Genomic DNA, 13,947 nt, shown 5'->3' with positions numbered 1-13,947 from the left:
TACGGAATTCTTGTGCTGCAACATGACTCAATAAGTGTTTCCTACCTTTGTTTTCCATTGATATACCATCTAAAATAGCATAAAGAATGAATAGTTTAGACTTGGTTTAATTGCCCTCTATGATCAGTTTCTACTGTTTCTTTATGTTTTCATCTGGATTAGTAATGAATATGAATTCCCTGTGGCTCATATTTCCCCTAATTCACTCATGTTTGATAGTTATCTAGGGATTCTTCACTGCTCCTAGATAGAGCTCATTCACCTTCCCTCTGTTAAGCTGAATGAGAGATTCTTAACTGCCTCTCATTCCTTAGCCCTCATTCCATCCTTTTAAGCTTGAATCATTGTTTCATGTGCAACTATCTTGCTCCATATCCATTTCTTGTGACCAAGAAAACGCACCAGCAGTCCTACTCCTTGACTCCATGCCCAATGGTTCTAAGACTTTCATGCTATCCCTGCCTCTCTACTTGAAAGCATCATCCTTCCCACCAAAACTCAAACAAAACCCCTTGTACTCAATAACTAGCCTAAAATCATCATCAACAAAGCTAAATCATAAAGAGAGAGCCCTCTCTGACTGCTGGTAGGCTAGGACCTGCAGTCCAAAGATTGGTTTGTGGTTACCTCGACCGTATCCTTTAAGGAGATTTAACGACAACCTGAGTGATAACAGTCTGATAGCTTGCCAAGTAGCTTTTCGGGGTTAAGCCATCGCTTTGGAGATAACGTCAATAACATGAGGAATTGATATCTAAATTATCTACTTGCAAATGAAAATAAAATCAAGTCTCTTCACTTATAATCTGATAGCTCGCCAAGTAGCTTTTCCAGGTTAAGCCATGGCTTTGGAGATAACGTCAATAACATGAAGAACCTGATATCTAATTGCAAAAATGAAAGTAAAATAAAATCACCTCACTCATAATCCGATAGCTCGCCAAGTAGCTTTCCGGGGTTAAGCCATGGCTCTGGAGATAACGTTAAATGACATGATGAATTTGATATCTAAACTAACTATCGACAGCAAATGAATAAGATTGAAATCAAAGCATAACTGAAATTGAAAGCTAAGAAAAACAAAGTCAGCAGAGAGGCCAATTTCATGTCACTGTTTATTGCAAAAATTATATGAAAATGCTCGAGCCTAGCCTATCCTAAAACACACTGATCAGTGTTAGCAAAAAATATACAATGCTTGGAAAATCATGTACAAGAATGAAACATTAACATCATAACTAAAATATGAAATATAAACAAGTGAACAAACGATGAAATATCTACTATGGAAATAAGACAACAGCATATGAAAACTTTACAGAAATAAAGAAACAAAACATTAGCCAGCAGGGGCCCTCTGTGTGGCCTTGGTTAACACACTGTCAGTCCGAGATTATGCTCACACAGTCATATAAAATAGAGTCTTATTATATTGAAAAATAGAGGAAGGATCCTCTCGTTACAATAGCAGGACCAGTGTCTTAGCACAGCACATGAACTAACAGCAAAACTACATAAAAAAACTAGCTACATGCGTTTGTAAATGCGTTATTTATAAAGGAAATTACATAACTGTTTTTCCTATGGAATTCCTTCAGCAGGAGACACATAAAAAGACAGCACCCGTGAGCTTAGCGTGTTGGTTGCCATGATCATTAAATCCACCAAAAGGTGGCTATTGGATTTGCATCGTGGAGGCAGTCTACAGCTATCAAAATGAATCCATGGATCTAGGAATGGTCTCAGACCCTTCATGTGTTGAAAAAAAGAGTCTTGTTTGTCGTAAAACTCCTTGTTTGAACACTGTTTGACCAAGGCTTTCCTCTACGAATCTGGCTAAACCAATAGGACCTAGTCCATGTCCAAATCATTTTTGAACTGCCCACGTGCCTTGTTTTGCTTGTTGACACCTGAAACCTAGAGATCAACAAAAACAGCTGCAAAATCTCAAGTCAGCTGTGGAAAGTGGCTACATTCTGCAACTGATGAGCAAAATCTAAGTCAAATAGCAAACACAAAAACATAGTTAGAAAACCACTTAAATGCACTCTCAGAATCAATATGTAATGATTATTGATAGCTTGTGAGGCACTGGTGAGGGGAAAAAGTCCAGAAAAGTGTGTAGAAGAGATGTAGTTTTAGGGCTCAACATACCCCCACTGTGAAGGTGTTGCAAGTCCTCATGCAACCAAAACTGTGACCATCCTCCCTTCAGTTCATGTGTTCTGAGACCTTTGCTAACACATCCAACCTTCTTTTTTTCTTTCTTGGTACCACTGTCATCCTAGGCTTCCCCATTAGGCACTTGAATATGATGTTCATGAGAGCTCTGCTCAACCTCCTGCTCTTTTTCTTCAATTTTCTATTTTTCTTCTGCCACAGCCAAAGATGCAACATGGTGTTGTCGTGAATAATATTATCCAACCTGCTCTGTTCTTTCAATGTTTCATTTTCTCTTTTGATGTGTCTATTTAGGACTTCCAGTTCAAAAACTTCCTGTTTTAGTGATGGATTAGAGCTTCTTCGGTTGTATTAGGCTGGGCAGATGAATTGCCTTGATCTGTGGCAGTCTTCTCCAATGACTCAATAAAATCATACATTTCTTGCTGGGTTGGATCTCTCTCAGGTGTAGCCTTTCTTGGGCTGTCCCCAAAATCTAGTTGAGAAGGACTAATCTCAAAATCTGGCTGAGAAGGACTGATCTCAAAATCTGGTTGAGAAGGACTGATCTCAAAATCTGGTTGAGAAATAGGAGTATGGTGTGGGCTACAGCCAGGAGGGATTGCTGGAGGTTGTTCTGGTTTTTCCCCTCCTAAATCAATGAAGTGGGGCCCTTTAGTTTGTACTTTCCTCAGTTTTCCTTTAAGTCTAGAGCTCCTCCTTAGATTCTGTGAGCTAGTGTCTCCTTTCTCCACACTCTGTTTTTCTTTCCCTTTTCTCTTTGTTGCAGCTGATTGTTCCTGAAGGTAAACTAGTCTTTCAGAAAGTATTCGGTCCTCTTCTGAGGAAGGTTCTGGGGTTTCATAGACAGCTTCAATATTTCTTTTCCCCTTTAGTTTTCTTTGCTTCCTAACTTCAGTTCTTTCCTTCCTACCTTCAAACAGCTTCTCTTCCTTATTAGTTTCTTTAGCTATGTTAGTAGGAGTGTCCTAAATGTTCACGCTTGTTTTCCTTCTCCTACTTTTCCTTGCTGAGCTACTTTCGAGTTTTTCAGGTGGATCCTGAAAGAAGTTTCTAATCAAGAATTGTTCCCAGGTGTCCTTCTTTTCCTTCAACTGTTTTTCAATCAAAATTTTTACAAGGCCATGATGGTAAAGGTGGGGTTCTATGTCCTCTAGATTCTTTTGTACAGTTATGGACATCTTTTTCAAGCTATGCAATAGAAAGTAAGGCAAATTAATGGTTTGATTTTCTAAAAAATTCATTAGCAACCGGATGTGGTACATGTTCATGGACCCAAACCATCCTTCACATGTAATAAACTTCTAGATTATCAACAATAAACTAGTCCACTTTTCTTTTAGAGCAGAGACATGGATTCCACGTTTGAAAATGGTTATATCCATACCTGGATTGCGTAAGATAACCCTCCAGGCCCTCTCATCAAAGTTTTTGTTTTTGAACCACCGTTCCCCCTCCTGTGGGAGTTCCATTGCTGCTGTGATAGATGCCTCTGTGACTGAAAATTTAAGATCTCCAACCTCTACTTCCACACCATTAAAAGACCTTGCAAATGTCTTCGTAACTTCTTTATTGTAACCTCTAAATTTCTGGATGAATTGTAGCCACCATGCCTTCCTTAATATGCTTTTCAATTGTGGATACCCCTCCAAAAATTTAGGCCCTTCCGGTTCTGCTCTTAGTAAAAGGCCCATTCCTTCTTCCTACCTTAAAATACGTCTGTGAGTGATGGACTGTGAGTAATGGATTGACGAAGGTGAAATAGTTGTGTTAGCAGGGAATGGAGAAGGTTTGTGGAGAAAAACTAGTAGTTATAAACAGAACAACAGAGAACAGGTAATGAGAATGAGTTCACGGAGATGTAAACAGGCCAGAAATAACAACTGCAACTTCAATGGGATGGTATGGAAATAGAGTGAGCCTGGATTTTGAGCTAGAAGGCTGTGGAATAGGCGTGAGCATGTTCTCAAAATGATTGCGGATTTGTACGGCGGGACAAAGTCGTGATCAAATAGATTACGTCCTCATAATTACGTAGTTCAGCAGGTGGAATGCCAACGTACAAATAAACACAAGTTAAATTCGGAGGCGGATCATGAGGCTGTTAAAAATTAATGCAAAGTTCGTGGAGGAATCATGTAGAGACCATGGAGCAGTTATGAAAGCTATCAATGCTAATCATTACACATAATGGAGCCGGTGGTTTCATAACTATATAGAATGTGCTTTAAAATGCTATTTGAAATTAATCTTGCTCATACCTTAGAATTTTGCAACTTCCGTCCACTAACGTTTGATTAGCTACTTTCTGTTGGTGCTTTAGGTGCTTTATATATTCAAAATATTTTCCCTTGTCATACCTGCATTTGGTTCTCATCATTATTTGGCCAACATTTGACTGTCAGTGCTGAATAATAGAGTGTTAGCTGCAGAATCAACAACCAGCTGCGGAATCAGTTTTTAGCTGCAGAAACTGAATTTAGCTACGGAAAGTGACACAATGAACATATGATTGAATGGAGATGGATGGAAATGAATGATGAATGAGTGAATGATATATGAAAATTGGTCATAAAAGGGATTTTATTGGTGGAATGAGATGATGAAATGAAATGAAATGAAATGAAATGAAATGAAATGAAGTGACATGAAATTATGAATAAAATGAGGAATTTTTTTTTGGAAAATATAGGGTGTCAGAAGTTTCTGATTTTCACCCTGTATTTCTGTATAATACTTCCAATCAGTGATTGGTTTTCAGGCTTATACAATTTTTTATTTTTATTTATTTTTTTATTTTTTTTTAAACAGAAAAGAACAAAGACTAGGCTAGTGGAGAAGAAGGATTCTTCTTCACCAGCCTTATCGTAGAATTATCTTGAAAGATATTGACAAATTCTTCCTTTGAGAGTGGCTTATGATAGATCTTTAATCTGTGACCATTCACAATAAGAGGAGTTTGATGTTCATCAATGGTTTTTATTCTTACTGCTCCATTGCTAAAGACTTTGTCAATCTCATATGGCCCAAGCCAATGAGTCTGAAATTTACCTTTGAAATCTTTGAACTTGGAATCAAATAGCAATGCCCAATCTCCTTCTTGAAACATTTTCTCCTTGATGTATTTGTCATGCCACTTAGCTCTTTGATATTGAACTAGATCAGTTCTTAGGATTGCTTCTTGTCTGATCTCATCTAGCTCATTCAACTGCTCCATTCTATGCTTTTTGGCTTCTGATAGATCCATTCCCAATTGAACTACCATCTTGAAGGTTCTAACTTAGAACTCAATGGGGAGCAGAACTTCTTTCCCATAAACAAGTTCATAGGGAGAATGTCCTATTGTATTCCTCCATGTAGTTCTGTAGGCCCATAAGGCTTCAGGAAGCCTTTTTGCCCAATCTCTTCTGTGTAGATGAACAGTCTTGGTAATGATGCCTTCAATAACTTTGTTTGTAGACTCCACTTGACCATTTGCTTGCAGGTGGTAAGGAGTAGATTTTTTGTGCTTGACCTTGTACTCTTCCACCAGCTTCTCCACCAGTTTGGATGTGAATTGACCTCCCTGATCTGTCACAATTTCCCTTGGAACACCAAAGCGAATAAAAATATCCTCATAAAGAAAACTAACAACTGAATGCTCAGTAGCAGAAAATAATTCTTTGGCTTCTACCCATTTAGTGACATAATCAGTACATACCAATATATACTTTCTTTGTTTATATGGTGGGTTAATAGGTCCAATGAAGTTTAAAGCCCATTTTTCAAAGGGTTCAATGAGTACCTGTGGTTGTAATGGCATTTCATTTGAGAGGGTAGGTTTTCCTACTCTTTGGCAGCTGTCACATCTTCTGACATATTGTTTTGAATATTTGAAGAGGGATGGCCAATAATATCCTAAAGAGAGGATTTTATAGGCTGTCATTTTGTCAACAAAGTGTCCGCCGCATGGTTCATCATGACATTCTTTGAGAATATCAGGCATCTCATCTTCCCTAACACATCTTCTGATCACAAAATCTGGCCCTGTTTTAAACAATTCATTAGAAATCCATGAATATTTTGAACTCTCCTGAATAATCTTTCTTCTTTCACTAGGAAATAAATGTGGAGGTAGGTTTCCCTGTAACCAAATAGTTAGCTATATCTGCATACCATGGAGTCTGAGTAGTTACTACAAATAAATATTCATCAAGAAACTTGTTCTCTACAGGAGAATGTTCTTTAGTATTCTGAATCCTAGACAAGAAATCAGCTACTATGTTTTATTTCCCTGGTCTATCTAACACAGTAATATTGAATTCCTGTAAAAGTAGGAGCCACCTTGTAACTCTGCTATTAGTAATGGGTTTGTTCATTAGATATCTAATTGCAGAATGATCAGTATGAATAAAATTTTCATAGCCTGTTATATAATGTCTAAACTTATTGATTGCATGAACAACAGCTAAGAACTCTTTTTCAGTCACAATATAGTTCAACTCAATAGGAGTTAAATTTTTACTGGTGTAGTAAATGGCATAAGGAACTAAATATTTCTGTCCCAATACAGCGCCTAGAGTTGTATCTGAAGCATCTGTAGAAATATGGAAAGGAAGTTTCCAATTTGGTCCTCTTAAGATAGGTGCTTCAAATATTCTTGTTTTCAAAGTTTCAAATTTTGATTGGCAATCAGGACCTCATTTGAATTCACAGTCTTTTGTAAGTAGTTTGAAGAGTGTAGATGCTATTTTGGTGAAGTTTTCTATAAATCTTCTATAATATCCAGTAAATCCCAGAAAACTTCTAACATTTTTTTGACAATTTGGAATAGTTAACTTGGAGATGACTTCAACTTTTGATTTATCAACTTTAATCCCATCCCCTGAAATATGATGTCCTAAAACAATACCTTCAGTAAACATCATAAAGAATTTTTCATGGCTTAGTGAAAGGTTTGTTTCTTTACATCTTATAAGGACTTTTTCCAAATTTTCTAATGCCTCTTCAAATGAATCACCATAAACTGTACAATCATCCATATATACCTCTACATAATCATGGATTAGATCAGAAAAAATTCCTAGTACTGCTCTTTGGAATGTTGTGGGTGAATTACATAATCCAAAAGGAAGCACTCGATAAGCAAAAGTTCCCCATGGACAGGTAAATATTGTCTTATCCTGATCTTCAGGTGCTACCTAAATTTGATTATAACCACTAAAACCATCCAGAAATGAAAAATACTTTTTTCCTGCTAATGTATCTAATACTTGATCGATAAAGGGCAAGGGAAAGTGATCCTTCAAAGTTGCTTTATTCAATTCCTTGTAATCAATGCATACCGTCCAGTTACCATTATTTTTGGGTACTATAACCAAAGGAGAAACCCATCAGCTATCTGAAATTGGGTAAATGAAATTTACATTGAGTAGTTTTTGGAGCTCTTCTTTCACTATCTCTCTAAGATTTGGATTCATCCTTCTCTAAGGTTGTCTGATTGGTCTACTATTTTCCTTGATATAGATATGATGGATGCAAGTCTTAGGGTCAATTCCTTTCATATCAATATACTCCCATGCAAATGCAGTAGAATGTTTTTGCAAGATTTTGGTGAGCTCTTCCTGTTGTGACTTTTCCAAATTTTTGTTGATATTCAGTGTTTTTCCTGGAAAAATTTCAATGGTAGAGCTACCAAACTCTTCCATAGAGTAAAGAGACATTTTTCTTGATGATAGATATTCAATATCAGAATCTAACTGAAATTGTGTGTGGTCATATTCTGAAGATATTTCAAAATTTTCTAATGTGTTCAAAATTTGACTATCTTCACTAATTTCAGAGATGGTAAAGACAGGTTGTATAATATCTTCATTGTTGATCCATTCATTGTCTCCTACTTCTGTAATTGCTTTTGTTGGAGGATACAAATTGAATTTCTTTGTCAAACTACCATCAGAAATATACATATCCCCAGATCTACAACTAATGAAAGCATCAGTTGTGGCTAGCCAAGGTCTTCCTAAGATGAGTGGATGCCCTCCTAAATTACTTTTGGGAGTCAAAATAATGAAATCTACTGGATATTCCCAAGAATCTAAGGAGAATGAAATATCTTCTAGTACACCATCTGGTTTGATTATTGATCTATCTGCAAGTTTCAGTAAGGTGGGTGTAAAAAGAAGATTAGGAAGTTTAAGTTGTTCCATAGTCTATCTACTCATAATGTTGATAGCAGCCCCTAAGTCAATCAAAGTGTTTGGAATTTCTATCCCATTTATATGTGTCTTGACAATTGGACTACCTGGATCCACATACTTCTGCATGGTAATTTTTCCCATCATGATATCTGCAATTTTTCCTACCAAGTGGATTCTTCTTGTATCTCTTGGTTTCCTTCCTGGTCTTTTAAGACTCAACTCCTTTATTGTTTTTTCTAGAATAGGAATCTCTCTAATGGCTTGTAGCAAGGGAATCTTGATACAGACATTCTTTAACTCATCTAGAAAATCATAGTTAGGCAACAAGATTTGTTTTTCCACCCCTTTGTCAATTTGTAATCTTTCAGGGAAAGGAGGCGTGGATGAAGATGCAGGTTGCTCAACTATAGGAGTTGTGGGGGTTTACTCTTTTTCTTTTTGAATGATTGGGTTTTGAAGAGATGTTTTCTCAGAACCTTTATTGACTTTAAGAGAATCCTCCTCAAAAGTACCTTGCTCTTGAACATCTATACAAGGTTTTTCTAAAATTCTATCAGATCTGAGTTTAACATCATTAAGAGGAACAATCATATAGGTAGAAAATTGTTGTCCTTCTACCATGTAATAATTCTGAGGATTTTTGTTGTTGGGATTTGGCAATGGTCGGGCTGGTAGTTGATTTGTCTTTTGTTGAAATGGGAGCAAGAGTTGAGAATTTGGATTTTGTTGAGAAGGTTGTTGTTATGGGAATGGCAATGAAAGTTGTGGGTTTTGATTTGGAATTTGTGGATTTTGTTGATTTTGAAAAGATGGAGGATATTGATAAAATTGAGCAAATCTCCCAAAAGGATTTTGCATCCCTTGTGCCCATGATTGCTATGGATTTTGAGGTTGGGGCCAAGGTTGTTGTCAAGAATTCCAATTTAGAGGGACCTAAAAGTTCATAGGATTGTTAAATCCTTGATTTTGTTGCCCCTGCCATGATCTTCTTGAAACAAAACAAAGGGACTCTACTGAATTTGGATCTTCCTGAAAGATAGCTTTGAGCCTAGGAATTGAAGGAAAATCCTTGGTCTCATGACTTTCTGATAAAATCATACATGTTTCTACAACTTTTGTATTCAAGGGACATTCCCTTAGAGCATGTTTCTTTCTACATTTTGGACAAAAGATGGCCAAGGCACCAGCTTCTACTTTCTGTTTGTTTTGTATTTTAAGGGTGTCTAGTTGTTCACTAAGGCTCCCTAGGATATTAGTTTTGAACTCATCAAGCATAATGCGAATCTCTGCCCTACTTATTGATCCAGTTGAAAATTTGTTTGCTCTAATAAGAGAAGGATCTCTTGGCCCTTTTCCAGTTTTAGATTTTCCCCTTGAGAGATGGACACATAGTTCTGCTATGTCATGAAGTGGAAGTTGAGAAATATCTCCCTTCCCCATCATGTTTAAAATATCTACCCATTCATCTCTAATGGCTTTAAATAGAAGGGCTTTCAGGGTTTCCTCATCTAAATTACTCATTTTTTCTCTCTTTAAGTTGTATTGAAATATTTCAAGTAAATCCTCCAAGTTTTCATCTTCTCTTTGCATCATCTTGAATAACTCATCCTTATGATTGTTGGGCATACAATAATCCAGGTATCTATCCAAAAATGTTTGTTTCATATCATTCCAAGTCATAATAGATTGAGTGACTAATCCCATAACCATTTCAAAGTAGCTCCTTTCAATGTTGAAGGAAACAATTTGAGTTTTTTAGAGTCTTCTATATAGTCATAGGTTTGGCACAAGACTTCAAACTCAAATAGAAATGTTTCAGGATCCTCACTTCGCAACCCATAAAATTTTGGGAGGATAGATGGTGAAATGTTTTTCATTGTTGTATGGGTTTCCTCATCGGCTATAGGGAATCCAAATGAGTTATCTCCTTCCCTATTTCCCCCATTGTTACCTCTACCTCCTCCATTATTTCCTCTTCCTCTACCTCTACCCCCTCCTCCAAATCCATCTACTACTTCCTCTGTCATGATAGTTTCCTCAGAGTCTTCTGGTTCTTCTATTAATGGTGAACGAGGGAGATTTTCTCCCTTTCCCTCTTCTTCAGGTGATTCTACTTCTTTGATTACAATATGTTCCCCTGTAGAAGTGAAGAAAGGTTCTTCTCCTAGATCATATTTAGTAGATAGTGTGGGAGAATCTCCTAATTCGGCTGTTGCCCCTTGAATTCTAGGAATCCTAAGGCTGGGAGTATGAGTCGGAGATGATGGAGGTGTATCTTGTCTATGCCTTGAAGTAGCTGGAGTTGTGAAAATCAAACTTTTGGCCCTAGCTATAAACCTTCCCCTAGAATCTCTTGCTCTATGCATGTCATTTTTTATTTTTTATTTTTTATTTTTAAGTTGGGCTAATAATTCTCTTTCTGATCTTCCAGGTCACACTAGGTGCAAGAAGAGAGCATAATCAAGAAATTATTGAACTAATAACTCTCTTTTTTGATCCTCCAGATCACACTAGGTGCAAGAGGAGAGCATACTTCAAGAAGTTATCAATTTTTCCCTTCTTTCTTTTTTGTAAGAGATCGGCTACCTAGTTACACTTCCCCGAAAACGAGGCCAAAATGTTTAATCAATTTAGTATGTCCTAAATTGCTACATTAATTATCAATCCAAGAGTCGTAAACTGATGAAGTGTGGCACACTATATGTGCAAGACAACCTCTTTCGTACTTTTTGTTGTTTTCAATTTTATTTTGTTTTTGGGGGTTTTATCTTGGTTTGTATCCTAATGCAAATGGAAATCCTATTCCTAAGTTTTAAGAATACTTTAGAAGGCAAGTATGGATATAGATTTTAAGGCAATTATGTCCTTTATGATGACTTCCAGAACTTAACACTTCAGAGGATCTCAAAACATGCTAGTGATAAAATTAGTACTTGAACAAGAATGTAAATGTGCAGCTATTCAAATCAAACAAATGATAAACTACTAATCATGAAATCATTATCTCTGCTGCTCATCTAAATACAGAAATAAAAGTTAAGCTATTGCACTCAAACAAATCAAAAACTGCAAACTAATAAAAGTAAAACCAATTCACTTCATTTATAGTCCGATAGCTCTCCAAGTAGCTTTTTGGGGTTAAGCCATGGCTCTGGAGATAACGTCAATAACATGAGGAATAGATATCTAAATTATCTACTTGCAAATGAAAATAAAACCAATTCACTTCACTTATAGTCTGATAGCTCGCCAAGTAGCTTTTCGGGGTTAAGCCATCGCTCTGGAGATAACGTCAATAACATGAGGAATTGATATCTAAATTATCTACTTGCAAATGAAAATAAAATCAAGTCTCTTCACTTATAATCTGATAGCTCGCCAAGTAGATTTTCTAGGTTAAGCCATGGCTCTGGAGATAACGTCAATAGCATGAAGAACCTGATATCTAATTGTAAAAATGAAAGTAAAATCAAATCACCTCACTCATAATCGAATAGGTCACCAAGTAGCTTTTCAGGGTTAAGCCATGGCTCTGGAGATAACATTAAATGACATGAAGAATTTGATATCTAAACTAACTATCAATAGCAAATGAATAAGACTGAAATCAAAGCATAACTGAAATTGAAAGCTAAGAAAAACAAAGTCAGCAGAGAGGCCAATCTCATGTCACTTTTTATTGCAAAAATTATATGAAAATGCTCGAGCCTAGACTATCCTGAAACACACTGATAAGTGTTAGCAAAAAATATACAATGCTTGGAAAATCATGTACAGGAATGAAACATTAACATCATAACTAAAATATGAAATATACACAAGTGAACAAACGATGAAATATCTACAATGGAAATAAGACAACAACATATGAAAACTTTACAGAAATAAGGAAATGAAACCTTAGCCAGCAGGGGCCCTCTACACGGCCTTGGTTAACGCGCTGTCAGTCCGAGATTATGCTCACACAGTCATATAAAATAGATTCTTATTATATTGCAAAATAGAAGAAGGATCCTCTTGTTACAACAGCAAGACCAGTGTCTCGGCACAGTATATGAACTAACAGCAAGACTACATAAAAAAACTAGCTACATGAGTTTGTAAATGCGTTATTTATAAAGGAAATTACATAATTGGTTTTCCTATGGAACTCCTTCAGTAGGAGACACGTAAAAAGATAGCACCCGTGAGCTTATTGTATTGGTTGCCATGATCATTCAATCTACCAAAAGGTGGCTATTGGATTTGCATTGTGGATGCAGTCTATAGCTGTCAAAATGAATCCATGGATCTAGGAATGGTCTTGGACCCTTCACGTGTTGAAAAACAAAGTCATGTTTGCCGTAGAACTCCTCATTTGACCACTGTTTGACCAAGGCTTTCCTCTACGAATCTGGCTAAACCAATAGGACCTGGTCCATGTCCAGATCATTTCTGAACTGCCCATGTGCCTTGTTTTGCTTGCTTACACCTGCAACCTAGAGATCAACAAAAACAACTGTGGAATCTCAAGTCAGCTGCGGAAAGTGGCTGCATTCCGCAGCTGATGAGCAAAATCTAAGTCAAATAGCAAACACAAAAACATAGTTATAAAACCACTTAAATGCACTCTCAGAATCAATATGTAATGATTATTGATAGCTTGTGAGGCACTGGTGAGGGGAATAAGTCTAGAAAAGTGTGTAGAAGAGATGTAGCTTCAGGGCTCAACAGGTACCCTAGTAGACCAAGACAACACAAGAGTAGATGTAGAAAATGCTCTAATTGATTTGGAAAAGCAACTTGATGACAACTCTTTTCTGCACATACCAGAAGAGAAAGAAAGAACCATGAGCACCCCTCCATTCATGCAAACTCCTCAGAATTAGGAGAAAATTCCAAAAAGAAACAGAGAGGGAGCTTCCACATTAGGAATGGACACCTCAAATTTGCAACAGGAAACAAGCAAGAGGCAAAGACTCAATCCAACCTCTGAACAGGAATACACAGAAGATTCAGCATAGGTAACCAATACAGAGGTAAATAGAAGTAGGCCTACCACTCCATCTGAAGGCATGCAAGAGCCTTCCACATCACAAACTCAGATGTTGGAAAGGCAGCTTAGTGTGGAAGTGTCTTCATTTAGCAAGCTTGCTAATAGAGACCAGGACATAAAGGAAAGATACAAGGAAATCAAAGCAAGAAATGAGAGGCTTAAGGCCCAAACATATGCTCAGTACCTGAAGCTGACTCCCACCAATCAAACAAGCCTAATGTCAGCCTTTGACATTAAAGAGGGAAAGCTACAAATGTCTTTTATTAAGCCTACATCTTAGCAGCCCAAGACAACATCTAATTTCAAAAGGATTTACTTTGAAGTGTTGGCCAGGGATATTCATCCCATAGACCAAATTGAACTGCACAAACAGGCTAGAGAGATGATATAATCCACCCTGACAGGTAAAGCCAGAGTTGCTCATCAGCTACAAAACTCTTTGAACAACATTTCTGCACAATTTCAGTTAGATAAGGCCTCCTCGCAGGCCAAGGATACAAGGATCAAGTCCTTAGAGGACTTAGTGATTGAATTGGGACACGATCCCAAGGA

The sequence above is a fragment of the Pinus tabuliformis genome, chromosome 7 (assembly GCF_031772625.1).
Source record: "Pinus tabuliformis cultivar Carrire ecotype Pingquan chromosome 7, CPIR1, whole genome shotgun sequence".
Lineage (NCBI taxonomy): Eukaryota > Viridiplantae > Streptophyta > Pinopsida > Pinales > Pinaceae > Pinus > Pinus tabuliformis.
The sequence above is the reverse complement of the archived record's forward strand: the minus strand, read 5'-3'. Positions refer to the sequence as shown.